The following is a 14,246-nucleotide window of genomic DNA, read 5'->3' as shown; positions in this document are numbered from 1 at the left end:
AGTGTACCTTCATCTCCTTCCCTTCTGTGGATGATAAAGCAGGCTATCCTTATCATGAAGTGCCTGTTCAAGTCTTTGCCTTTTTAAAAAAACTGAACTGTTGTTTATTCATATTGATTTGTAGGAGGTTTTTTTTAATGTATTCTGGATAAAAGTCTTCTGTCAGATATAAAATTTTGTGAACATCTTTGAAAACAACCAGGACCCTGTGGGGCCCTCCTGGGCACAAAAGTCTTTCTGTGTCCTCCGTTTTTATATTTGCAGGAAAAAGGCTTCTGTCTCCTAGACCAACCTTAGTGAATACCAAAGAGCAGATTCAAACAGTTGCTGATCAGGGAAGTAAGGGGATGCAGAAACAAAGGAGGAACAATCAAAAAACTATAGTGCAGGATCATGGTTCCTCCTCAAGGGATATACGTGTAACAATACCCTTGAGTTCTGCAGGAACTAAGGTCCCCACCCAGGTAGAGGATGATAACTTCAGGCTGAGCTGCAAGATTATTGGAGCACCGCCCTGTTACCTCACCGCCAACCAATCAGAAGAAAGTCTCACACCCTGCAGCCCTCACCCCCAATTTTGCCTGTATAAGCTTTTCCCCCCAGACCAGGGGAGTTCGGGGTTTTGGAGCACGAGCCACCCATTCTCCTTGCATGGCCCTGCAATAAACCTTTCTCTGCTCCAAACTCCAATGTTTTGGTTTGTCTGGCCTCACTGTGTGTTGGGCACACCAACTTGTGAACTTGTGTTTGGTAACATTTTCTCCCAGTCTGTGGCTTGCCTTTTTGCTCTTTTAGTAGTGTCTTTGATGAAGCTCTTAATTATAATTAGATCCAATTTGTCAATTTTTTTCCTTTATAGTGAGTGCCTTTTGCATCTGTTCAAGAAATCTTTCCCTACCTATGAGTTTACTCTTAATTTTTAAAAGTCAGCATTGATCACCACATTCATTGATTTATGGAATCTCTCACTAGGAATTTTGGCTAATAAGCTTTGTTGATAAACAGTGCGGGCTCAGTAGTTGTGGTTCACAGGCTCTAGAGCACAGGCTCAGTAGCTGTGGTGCACGGGTTTAGTTGCTCTGCAGCATGTGGAATCTTCCTGGACCAGGGATCAAACCCCTGGTCCCCTGCACGGGCAGGTGGATTCTTAACCACTGCACCACCAGGGAAGTCCCTGGTGTTACATTTTAGGTTAGCTCCTAAATTTTGATTGCTGATCAAAGTAGCTTAGTATTTCATTTGTTGTACACTCAATAACATTGGGAAAGAGTATACTTTTTCTATGAAATAATTTTTAAGGGTTCACTATTTGACAAACCCTATATGTCTATTGTCAATAAGTTTTAAAATAACATTTATTTTTTATATATAGGCAGTAAAACCTCATAGTCACACAGGTTATGTTTGTATACTTACATATTAACTATAATTCATCATACAGGTGATTTTTGACATCTTAATGATTTATTTCAAAGCTGTATCATTGCTTAATGGAATAGGAGAAATTATTTCATGTGAATTTCCTTTAATTATCGTACCAATAATTTATTTTCATATAAATTCTTCTCCAACATTATGTGGCTCTTCCCATTTTGTGATTGTGCCATTCTGTAAGGAACAAGACTTTTATCCTTTTAATTAAAAGATTGAAAAAAATTCCAATCAGATTATGATGGTTTTCTAACATTTCCTTTAAATATCAGAAATATTATATATTTTGCCAACTTTATCAATATTTCTCTGTAAAATGAACACTTAATCTTGATGGTTTCATTGCTTCACTAGAAAGGCATATTGGCACAACGGGTACTTTATCTGTGAGCAAAGTTATGAAACACAACTTCAAATAGCTAACTGAATGTTACCATCTCTTTTTTTAATATTAGACATTTTGAAATAAGAGCCAAATAAGAATGTTCATATATGTATATATTTACCGTATATATATATGTATATATATATGCAGTTCATTTTTTCAACAATGAAAAAATGGAAACTATTCTGGCTAATGCAATTGGATGGGTGTTAATACTAATCACCAAGACACCAAGGTTTTCTCATTTGTTGTCTTATTAAACCTTCACAACGACACAGTCGAAATTATGATCCACATTTACAAGATGTGGAAATGGAGATTGAGAAAGATTAAATATCTTAACCAGAGGCATAACTAATAAGTGCTAGAACCAGAAATCAGGACTACTTGCTTCTTAAACAGGTGTTCTTTCAGTGTTATCTTTCGGCATTTGAGGGTATATAGAGTAGAGCTTAGATTAGTCAGACTAAGGCCATGACTATACATTACGACTAAAATCTTAGATGGATTAGTTGTGGGGGAATTTCTTAGTTACATTAAATGGAGGTGATTATTAGACTTGGAAATTAAGTAACAAAATTTCTGCCCTTAGATTTAATTTAATAAACTCACATGACGGAGATTAGCTTCCCAGGAGAAGTAAATCAAAAGACGATATATGACCAGAGAATATCAGGTGAGATGTTCTTGATAAAATCCCACAGAGACCAAACTGGACTGAGTTGAGGAAGGACGGCAAAGGTGGGAATTCCCTGGTGGTCCAGTGGTTAGAACTCTCTGCTTTCACTGCCGAGGGCATGGGTTCAATCCCTGGTCAGGGAACTAAGATCCCACAAGCCGCGCGGTGTGGCCAATTAAAGTTGTTCTGTGTGTAGATCAGTGAATAAAGCTACAACTGAAAAAAAAAAAAAAAAGAATAGCAAAGGTGCCTGAGAAGAGGCCAGTGAAATAGGATGAGAAGCAGGAGAGATTCTTGTGTCAAAAACCAAATGAAGAAAGGGTTTCAAGAAGGAGGGAGTGAACAATTGTGTCAAATGCCACTGAGAAGATGGATAAAATGAGGGCTGAGAATGGCTGCCTAGATTTAAGAACATGGAGGACATTGGTGGACTTGATGAGAGCTGTTACTGTAGGGTACAAAAGCCTGACTAGAGTGGGTTCAGTAGCAAATGGGAAGAGAGGAAGTGGACATAACAGGAATAAACAACTTCTGAGTTTTGGGGGGCTTTTTTTTTTTACTGTAAAAGAGAGCAGAGAAATGGCCTGGTAGCTGGATAGAGATGTGTGAGCCCAAAACATTGTGGGGTCTAGAAGTTTTGTTTTAAAGAAGGGAGACACTACTGTTTGTTTGAATGCCGATGGGGAGGGATCCAATAGTGAAGGGAAGATTCCTGATTCAAGAGAAAGAATTGCAGGAACCATATCCTTGAGTAAGTGAAGGGGTGGGATCTAAAGCATAAGTGGTGGAGTTGACCTTCAGTAAGAGCACAGATCATTCATCCTTAGTAAGAAAAGGGAAGGCAGAGCATAGAGGTCTATACAGTTGAAGTAGCTTTTGATACAGCCATTTAATAACCTCCTTGTCAATCATTTGGTTTCTCAGGGATTCTGATACCAGGAAGAAGGTACCTAGCACAGCAGAAATGGGATATTTATGTTACTGGAAGGGAATATTACATGTTGTAAATTAATAAATCGACATTCTGGTTGGTTAGTGAGTGGCTTCGAGTCCTGACAAAGTACTGCAAAGCAATTTAGACAGCTGACAAACTGAACACAATCTTGCAATGAATTTTCAAGGAGTTAATACTCTAATATTTAAAGAGCTCCTAAAAATTGAGAGGAAAGAGACTAACAATTCTTAGAAAAATAGGGAACAGACATGAACAGTCAGTCCACAGATACAGAAAAGCCAATGGTCTTAAACATGTGAAAAGATACTTAACCTTACTTTTAACAAGAGAAATGCAAATTAAAGTTACTTGGAGGAAATACTATGTTTCATATTAATGATATTTTATACTTAAAACATTTTTCAGAATAGCTTACAAAAAAAGAAAAATAAATCAATATGCCATTTCTTAACAACTAGATTGTCAAAAGCCCAAAACTTCGATGATACACTCTGTTGGAGAAGCAGTTACTCTCATACACTGCTGATGTATTGATAAATGCAAAATGATACAATCACTACGGAAGAGAATTTGGCCAAATCTAGCAAACGTAAATATGCATTTACCCTTTAACTCAGCAATCCCACTTGTGGGAATCTAGCCCAAAGTCACACCAGCAAAAATGCACATGATGTTTATATAAAACTCTTTGTTGTGACTTTTGGTTTTTTTTTTGGCCACTCTGCGTGGCATGTGGGATCTTAGTTCCCCAACCAGGGGAACCCATGCCCCCTGCAGTGGAAGCGCTGGAGTCCTAACCACTGGACGGCCAGGAAATTCCCTGTTGTGGCATTATTTGTAAGAGTAAAAAAGTAGAAACAACCCACATGTCCATCAATAAGGGAATTAATTGAGTAAACCATGATATGTTCACATAATGAAATGCTATGCAACTCTAAAAAGGAGTGAGAAACATTCCTATATATTGAAATGAAGTAAACTCCAGGATATATTGTTAAGAGAAAAAAATCAAGCTGAAGGATAATAAAGCATGCTGCCTTTGGTGTAAGAAATAGCAGATGAGAATAAGAATATATAAATGTATATGACTGCATTTTTTGAAGGAAATAATGAAAGGATAAACAAAAAAACAATAAAAATAATTACTTAGAGCAGGAGGGAAGAAACAGGGTGGAGGGGATGACATGGAAGAAAGTGAGGCTTCTGTGAATGTGCCTTAGTATACAGTTTTGACTTGGGGACCATGTAAATATTTTACATATTTAAAAACAAAATTAAAACAAAAGAAAAAAAGTAATCCCTAAACAAAACAAAACAAAAACTTGAAACTAATGAACCCAAGTTTATGACCAAACCATGTCCCATTCTGGGTTTGGGGCACCTCACCTGGTTGGCCCTGCTAACCCTGGCTGGTTCCAGGTACCAGAGAGAGACTTAGAAAAGTTGGAAGAAGGAACTCCAAAGTGTGAGGTTCCCTGAAACAAGGGGCCCAGAGAAGAGGTTTAAAGGGATGGACTGATTTTAGGGCAACCAAATAGTCAATGATAGAAAGTTCTCCCTTACCGAAGAATCACAGGGTAAATGGAAGAAGAATGATACCATTTAAATGTTATCCTTAAAAAAAAACACAAATGGGGCTTCCCTGGTGGCGCAGTGGTTAAGAGTCCGCCTGCTGATGCAGGGGACACGGGTTCGTACCCTGGTCAGGGAAGATCCCACATGCCGCGGAGCGTCTGGGCCCGTGAGCCATGGCCGCTGAGCCTGCGCGTCCGGAGCCTGTGCTCCGCATCAGGAGAGGCCACAACAGTAAGAGGCCCGCGTACCACAAAAAAAGCAAAACAAACAAACAAACAAAAAACCACAAATGAAATAAAGGATCAGGGCAATGATCATCAATATTCATTGATGATTGATGATTTGTCTAAAATTATTAGATGAAATGCTGATGGAGAATTATACCGTACTGAAAGCAACTGAATCCACTGGATAGGCTGAGCATCGCTAAAACTGGAAAACCTGATGTTATGTCTCCTAACGTGGTGTAAGAAAAAGGACACATCACCAATGCAAAGTGTTTCTGCCTTAAAAGCTGAGCTTAAATCTGATGAAACGTCTAGATTTGGCTTCCAATTTATAGGCATAGAGAACAAGTTAAATGACTCCACTAGAGCACCATCAGCCAAATCCAAATATAGGACTGTCAGGATCTGTGCAAGGCCTTGGATTGTACCCTGCTTACAAGCGGTCCTGTTTTGTGGATGCTGGCAGAAGACCCAAAATTCCTCAGTCACAGACAAAGGACTTTATTGCTCACAGCAAAAGTAGTATTCAGAGCTTTATGTTGATTTGTGTTGGTTCTCCATGTCCCACAAGCCCCACAAAGGTGACACAAAGGGTCCATGATGGATGTCTGGGAATGCAGTGGGTTGTACTAGAGGAAAGAATCATGGAGCTGGGGAGATTCTCTGTATAGTAAGTGAAAGCCAGCCTGCTCTTTGTCTGGGAGAGACATTACCTCTTCTTCAAGGTTGCTTGCTACAAATACAACTCTGAAAAATGGCCCCAGGAAAGAAAGGTCAGAGGTTTGCATTCATGGCATACCCAGCAGGAACATGCAGAGACACCCAGGGCCCATGGCAGATTCCTCTCCACCCCTCAGCCCGGAATAATGCAGTCTTGGCCGAACTTGAGTTTTTACTCAAAGTGTGCCACTCCACCAGCTACTCTGATTAATCTGACCACAGAGACTGGGAGCAAATTCATTTCATTTGTCTCATTCAACATTTAATCAAAACTACTATCAACAGGACTCCAAGCAGCAGGATGGGGCCATCTTGTAGTCTTTACCTCAGTCACACTCTTCCCCGCCAAGGGTACAGACTCAGCCAGCTATGAGTAAGTCCCATAGGGGATCAGTAGGTCTTATTTCAGATAGCCAGGATGAGGTCCAAGGTGAAGCTATAATCCATTATGATCCACACAAGGGGGTTTACACTGACCTTCTGGTCTACAGTGTCATTGCAATAATTACAGAGTGCAATAGTTGGGCCAAAAAGCAATCCCATCCCCAACAGAGAGATTGTGGCCCACACTTTCCCACATACAAAAATATAACCTGAGCACTCCACTTTGAGATTTGTCGCTCAACGTGGTTTGTATTACCATTACTTTGGTTAAGCTACAAAACCAGTGTCACTAAGGAGTTATAGTCTTGATCACCATATATGACATAACCAAGGCCACTTGGGCATCAGGAGAAGCATATGATTTTGATTTTTTTTTTTTTTTTTTGGTTTGTTGGCAGTTTAATCAATGGATTCCTCAAGTACAGTTGAGTAAAAATAGGTAACAAAGGATCATTTGATCTACATTTTTATTTGTCTTCTGATTACTTTAATGGTCTTTCATTATGAGAAAATGGAGAAACTCCCTGAAAAAACAAAAAAAGTAGAGTTATCTTGCTCCATTTTATTCATCATTCTGTTTTAGTGAAGAGAATAACTTATTCCAATTGAGTTTGGGAATGGGGTTCCTGATGCCTAATTAATGTAATTCTGAAATTCAGAAAGAAAACCTCCCTTTTCCCAGACAAGTCGGACCAAGCTATTCAAGTCATATGCAAGATTAAATGTGTTGAAAATGGGCTTCCCTGGTGGTGCAGTGGTTGAGAGTCCACCTGCCGATGCAGGGGACATGGGTTCGTGCCCCGGTCCACGAAGATCCCACATGCCGCGGAGTGGCTGGGCCCGTGAGCCATGGCCGCTGAGCCTGCGTGTCCAGAGCCTGTGCTCCACAACAGTGAGAGGCCCGCGTACCGAAAAAAAAAAAAAATGTGTTGAAAATGGCCTGGAGTCTGAAGGGGCGAATCACCATCACCATCTTACTCAGTATTTTGAAGGACCTACTGTGTGCTAAGCACAGTGCCGAGTGCGCCACAGGCCTTCTCCCCAGTCCTCCCAATGATCCTCTAAGGGGAGGTACCAGTGTTCCCATTTACAAATAGATTTCAGAGAGATCGGTGACTGTCCAAGGTCAGATTCTCTGGTCAGATTAATCAGAGTAGCTGGTGGAGTGGCACACTTTGAGTAAAAACTCAAGTTCGGCCAAGATTCTGGGCTGAGGGGTGGAGAGGAATCTGCCATGGGCCCTGGGTGCCTCTGCATGTTCCTGCTGGGTATGCCATGAATGCAAACCTCTGACCTTTCTTTCCTGGGGCCATTTTTCAGAGTTGTATTTGTAGCAAGCAACCTTGAAGAAGGGGTAATGTCTCTCCCAGACAAAGAGCAGGCTGGCTTTCACTTACTATACAGAGAATCTCCCCAGCTCCATGATTCTTTCCTCTAGTACAACCCACTGCATTCCCAGACATCCATCATGGACCCTTTGTGTCACCTTTGTGGGGCTTGTGGGACATGGAGAACCAACACAAATCAACATAAAGCTCTGAATACTACTTTTGCTGTGAGCAATAAAGTCCTTTGTCTGTGACTGAGGAATTTTGGGTCTTCTGCCAGCATCCACAAAACAGGACCGCTTGTAAGCAGGGTACAATCCAAGGCCTTGCACAGATCCTGACAGTCCTATATTTGGATTTGGCTGATGGTGCTCTAGTGGAGTCATTTAACTTGTTCTCTGGTGGGGAGGTCATATTTCCAATTTACAAAAAAGAAACTGCAAAATCTTCTATACTCCCTAGGCGGCAGAAACAATTCTTAGTACCCTTGATTCTCCTTTTTTCACAACTCTGGATCCCAAAGGACTGTCAGCCAGCTTTTTTGGTCCCAGTGACAAATCCAGCTCTAATGTAGATGCTGTAGGGGAATAAGATACTCCAACAGTAAGATGGGCTATCACAGCCTTATGCCACTGTAGCTTTATGCCTCGGACTCACTTGGGCTGATTCCTTGTTCACCAGGCTACCTTCTAATTCCCATGTACGTCTGAAGAGAGAATGGAGTATTTCTTTGAGTATTTCTGGTCCTTGTGACAGTGATTTCTCAGGCAAACCAGAAAAGTAACTTTTGATTAAGAGCTGTCACATCATATGTGTAGAATTCAGGGAGAAAATACACCAGTCATTCCTTCATCATCATCATCATCATCATTTTGGTTGCTTGTGGGCATAAATTCCTCAGTGTAAATTAAATTGGTAATATAGTGACTACAAAAGGGGGATGGGGAATATTTTGACCCACCTTGTCATCCAGAGCCTTAGTTTTGAACTGTTCTGGTTGATTCAGTTCTCATAAAGCCTTGCTTTATCTTTTTCTCAACTTCCAGGTTCTAAGCACTACTGTTCTCCCACTGTTGACTTTACTTGCCCTCTGACCTCATGCAAGGCCCATCTTATCAGCTGAGATCTTAGCTTCTGTTTCTCTACTTTTAGCTGTGTTATTTCAGGGTCCCTTGGGAAAGGCCCATCCTATCCAGGCCCTTGGGCCACAAGGATGCTCCAGTGGCTGGTGCACACTACACACCCAGAGCTGGGACCTGTCTGGGCAGCTTTTTGCACATAAAATTCCATGATTATAAAGATTTCCACCTAGTACATGTTGACAAATAAAGGATATTGGTTTTAAAGACTTTGTTTTAACCAAAGCACACAATAGAACAATGACTTATAAACCAATATCTAGTGAAAACTGAGAGTATATGGAATATTTTATTTTTATTGGTTGGTAATTATGCCTGAATGATTCACAAAATTATTACAACATTCTTGATTTTATGGTTCCCCCAGGAAATCCTTCCTTATTTTAAATAAAGTGCATTTTATCTATTGAATGCATTTGATACCTCTATCCTGTTATACAATTACAACACTGTAAATAAATATAAAGAGCTATGTGGTTTGACTACTTCAGCTATATAGAATTAGCTCCCTAGGAAGAGCAGTGTTTTTATCCTTTTCCCTTTAGAATCAAAAGGCGTCTGATGACAGCTCTTTGAAAGGATGATGCTGAGACGACTGAATCTTCTCAAGCCTTCATATCTCTATTCTGTTGTGTTAATTTGGATAACTATGAACAGACTGAAATCTATGTCTCTGCTAGGGACCCCAAAGAGCTCACTGCATAGGACCTACCCCAGCTTGGCTTTATATTTTCTGCATTTTTCTTCTGTCACTGTTCAGAAAAGTTATGGGGTTAAAAGAAAAAAGTGTGTGTTTGTGTATGTGTGAGAAACCATTTCAGTTACCATGTGTTTTAGTATTTAGTATTATTCAAATATATTCATCTAACATTAGGACTGCTCTAACTGGCACACAATTTTTATATATACTTATATACAGCCTCATAGCATACAGTTGAAGACGACTTAGCACCTCTGATGTGAAAGGCACTGGGCAATCTTTTTTTTTTTTTTTTTGCAGTACGCAGGGCTGTCACTGCTGTGGCCTCTCCCGTTGCGGAGCACAGGCTCCGGACGCGCAGGTTCAGCGGCCATGGCTCACGGGCCCAGGCGCTCCGCGGCCTGTGGGATCTTCCCGGACCGGGGTACGAACCCATGTCCCCTGCATCGGCAGGCGGACTCTCAACCACTGCGCCACCAGGGAAGCCCGGCAATCTTAAATCTCTTGTGCAACAAAGTAGGGTATAAATCAACCAACTAACAAACTATACAGAGATACAATCTGGGCAATGCAATGAGAACTGTTCTAGTCCTAACCTTGCTAAAACGTGGTAGATATTTTAAAGGCCAAACTCATACTTTAATAATTCATAAAGAATTATTATATAAGGGATTATTACTGAAATAACAACTAGAGCTCTTTTTATAACTGCATGAAGGAGAATCTATGTGTACTATAAATATCTAACATTCATCATTTCTTACATAAATAGTATTTATCATTGTTTCTATAATAGATAAAGTACTATATGTTACCCATTCTTCAGGATTAACTATTTTATGTTAAAGCTACATGAGACAATGCTATTTTAACCTCTCTACAGGATGTGTGAAATTCTAACATACCTGTGGAAATTCAACATTTTCATTTATCACCTGGCACACAACATTAGCCTAACACCTTCTCCTCTCCATCCTCATCCTCATTCCCACTGCCACCTCCTGTGAATTAGGACAGAGGAGAGAGATACTGTAAAAATACAACAAAACTGGGTGAATCTTCCGGTCTGCTTTTATTACCACACACCAGCTGACCCAGGTCCAGAGAGTGACATTTGTATATTTGTTGTACACACTTTCACTCAGTTTACTTCACAAAGCTTAATGCGCTCTGTTCAAATTTGCTACAGGTACATTCTTAACATTTCAGGCATGCATAAAAATAGAGGTTTTGTTTCTGTTTTTTGCCAATTAAATCAAATAAGGAGGTGGCTCTTGTTTTTGGCAATAGGTCTCACATATGCTGAGAATTAGGTGAGGATTTTTAGGGGTGGGAAGCCTGTGTATGGGCTTCCTGTGAAGCCATTAGCTGAAAACCTTTGGTTTAAACCACAGTGTCCAGGGCTGGCCTCCAGCAGGTCAGCGTGCCACCACTGTCTCAGGGGCACACGGCCTCCCACCTGTCCTCACCCCCAGCACCTCTCCCACCCCTATTAGTGGCTATGCACTGAGGGCGGGGAAGAGGCTTTCACTTCTACATTATGCTCTCTGCACTGTCTGCATTTTCACGTATTTACTCTGTGTGTGTGTGTGTGTGTGTGTGTGTGTGTGTGTGTGACAACACTGAAGTTCTACTTTCTTTGCCTGCTTTTTTACAAAGCCACACATTTTTTACATTGTATTACAAATGTGAGGCGCTCACCCTGGTGCAGCCCGCCACCCACACTTGCCCCTTCCTCTCCGCCTCCCACCTCCTCCTCTCTCCCTTCTCACCTTTTGCTTTTTCTCTGCTCTCATGAGCTTCCACTTTTGTCCTTCTTTTGCATAGATTTTTCCGAACTGCACTCTTTGCAGGAACCGTTTTAGAGATTCTTCCAAGGCCCTTATTTGTAATTACATCCACCTTTTGTTGCCATGATGGCTGTCCTTTAGGACTTGATTCCAAGACACTTGTCCAGAGTGACTCCTGAGTCGAGTGGCATATTTCTACGCTTCTTATATTTTTCCCCCCTCATATATTTTGACAAGAATTTTGAAAAATGTGTTCTTCCTCTTCCTTTAAGTCCTTTTTCCTCCTGGCTTGTAGAGCAGGTTTTGTTACCGGCAGAACTTTCTCTAAAGTGAAAGGAGACAGAGAGTTAACTAAAAGACACACTGAATTGCTGGGTGTGTCCAGAGTCTGATTAGGTTTGAGAAGAGGAACAGAAAGAATTTTTGTGTTTTAGAAATTGAGGAGGCCTCCTGGCCTAGCGTGAAAAACTCAAACAGATAAAATTCTATTTTAAAAAAATCCAGGACTTCCCTGGTGGCGCAGTGGTTGAGAGTCCGCCTGCCGATGCAGGGGACACGGGTTCGTGCCCCAGTCCGGGAAGATCCCACATGCCGCGGAGCGCCTGGGCCCGTGAGCCATGGCCGCTGAGCCTGCGCGTCCGGAGCCTGTGCTCTGCAACGGGAGAGGCCACAACAGTGAGAGGCCCGCATACCGCAAAAAAAAAAAAAAAAAAAAAAAAAATCCAACAAAGTCTAGTTGGGAAGTTAAGTTAGCATCTTGTTACTAAAAGCATCAGAGGTCTTGGTTATATATTTTTTAATGCACTTGTTACTTATTAATTTAATATGCAAATGCTTACATCTCCTCCTGGCCCCGTTCTTTCCCTGTTAAATCGTGACCTTTCCTTGCAGCCCCTCACTCTGAAGCCCGGCTTTCAGGACTACTCCCAGGTAGCCTGGGGCTTCAGGGGAGCACTGATTAGACTTGTCGCTCCCGTGCAGGCCGTAGTTTCTGCGCACAGAGAAAATGCTGGGGTGAGTCATAGTTCTTTCCCAACAAAAGGGCATTGTACTGTGCTGTTTGGTTCAGGCTCTTCCGTGCCACTTGTGGTTGCAAACGTATGGGACAGGAGGCTGGTTCCAGAGACGCACCGCTCAAGTTGTATTCTATGCGCTGCTTTGGGCGTGCCCCGATAGACCGTGAGATCCTTTAAGGTTGCGACGCTTTGATTTATCTTCGATCCCCAGCCCTAAATGCACTTGTGCCTAGCTCAGGGAGTGCTAAGCAAGTGTGGCTTGGTGGGAACCCTGCAGGAGAAGGGGAAGGGAGAAAGTTTGCTCTGTGCCCCAGGAGCAGGAGTGGCGCCCTTAGGAAGCCAGCTCACCTGCACATAGCCGGCAGGGGGCGCAATTGCATCAGTACTAGATAGAACGTGTTTCTTCGGCCCCACTTGTTAATTTAAGCCTTACCTGTTTGGTGAACCCAAAGGCCTGAGTCCCTAGAAATTTAAACTTAAACCTGCACATACGCATTAGAATATCACCTGTTGTACAGAACAAACCCGCATTATATTTAGTCCAAAAGGCACAGGAATAGTCCAGAGTTAGCTTACAGAATACTGAGTCAGGACATCTCACAGAGTCAGATGTAAAGAGGAAAACTACCTGGTCAGTCTTCCAGGAAATTTCAATAATTTTGAAGTTGGAGGCTCTTACACTCACTTGACCAACCTGTTCCTCTAATCTAGCCACCTCATTTCTCAGATGAGAAGCCAAGGTTTATGAAACCAGTTATCTGGGCTCCTCAAGAAGATGTAGCTACAGAAAAATTATACAGTACTTTTCTGGGTTTTAGGCATGTGTTGAAAACATGTGGAAAGGTGGCCATTTGGAAAAATTGCACTTACAATCCTCCTTTCTCTCTCTCTCTCATATTTACATAGGTACATACATGTACATGTATAAAACATGTAACATTTATGCACAAAATATATGTATATAATATGTATTTTATATATAATAAATATATATTAAAGATCTCTCTATCTATCTATATTTTTTCAGGCCCTTTAGAGAGGCAGCATAGCCTTGTGACCTCAGCATATGGCTGTGACCCACCCAGACTGTCTCAGTTTGAATTCTTGGTTCTGTCACTTAGCTGTGTGACCTTGGGCAAGTTACTTAACCTCTCTGTGACTTAATTTCCTTGTCTATAAATGAGGTTAATAACAGTATCCGTTTCATTAGGTTATTTTAAGGATTAAAAAAGTTAATCTTTGTAAATCTCTTAGAACGGTACTTGGTACATAAAAAAGTACTATAATAATTTTTAAATAGAATTTATATAATTTTGAAAAATACCATTTTAATAATGAATGTAGATAACACTGCAAGGGTACTTTTTAAAAGGTTGGAAGTTGGCTTTTAATATATCTTTTTTAGGGAAAATCGATTGTGTCATAAATGATAGAAGTGTGAGAAAGAATGTGTAGCTACTGAACCTGCCCACCAGATTGAGTCTGAAGCTTTACATTATGATTCCAGGCGAGGCTCTGGTTTCCAGGGTGCAGAAAAGTATCTGACATTTTTTTTCTCATTTTGGAAAGCTTAAAAACAACCACCCCAAATTCAAATGCCCAAATCTTCAAAGAATTGTGTGCTTGGAGCATTTTAAATGTACCTGCCCCTTGCAGTCTACTGTTTCAGAGAAATCATGACTTTATTTTTGAAGCTGGCTCTTAATCAGCTTCCTCCCCTTTTCCTGAGTGTCTCCATCCGAGCCAGCCATTGCTGTATTCTGCTTGTCTGTTGGGGTTGCAGGGAGTGGCTGGCAAGAAAGATGAGCAAGGATAGTCTGTCCAGGCCACATGGGACATCTCGACTCCAGGGTCGGCCGTGGAAAAGGTGGGTCCCTGCCCTGCGATAGGCCACTAGGATCCAGCTGAGGACCAGGT

This window comes from Stenella coeruleoalba (genome assembly GCF_951394435.1).
Source record: "Stenella coeruleoalba genome assembly, chromosome: 18".
NCBI lineage: Eukaryota > Metazoa > Chordata > Mammalia > Artiodactyla > Delphinidae > Stenella > Stenella coeruleoalba.
This window is presented reverse-complemented; position numbering follows the sequence as displayed.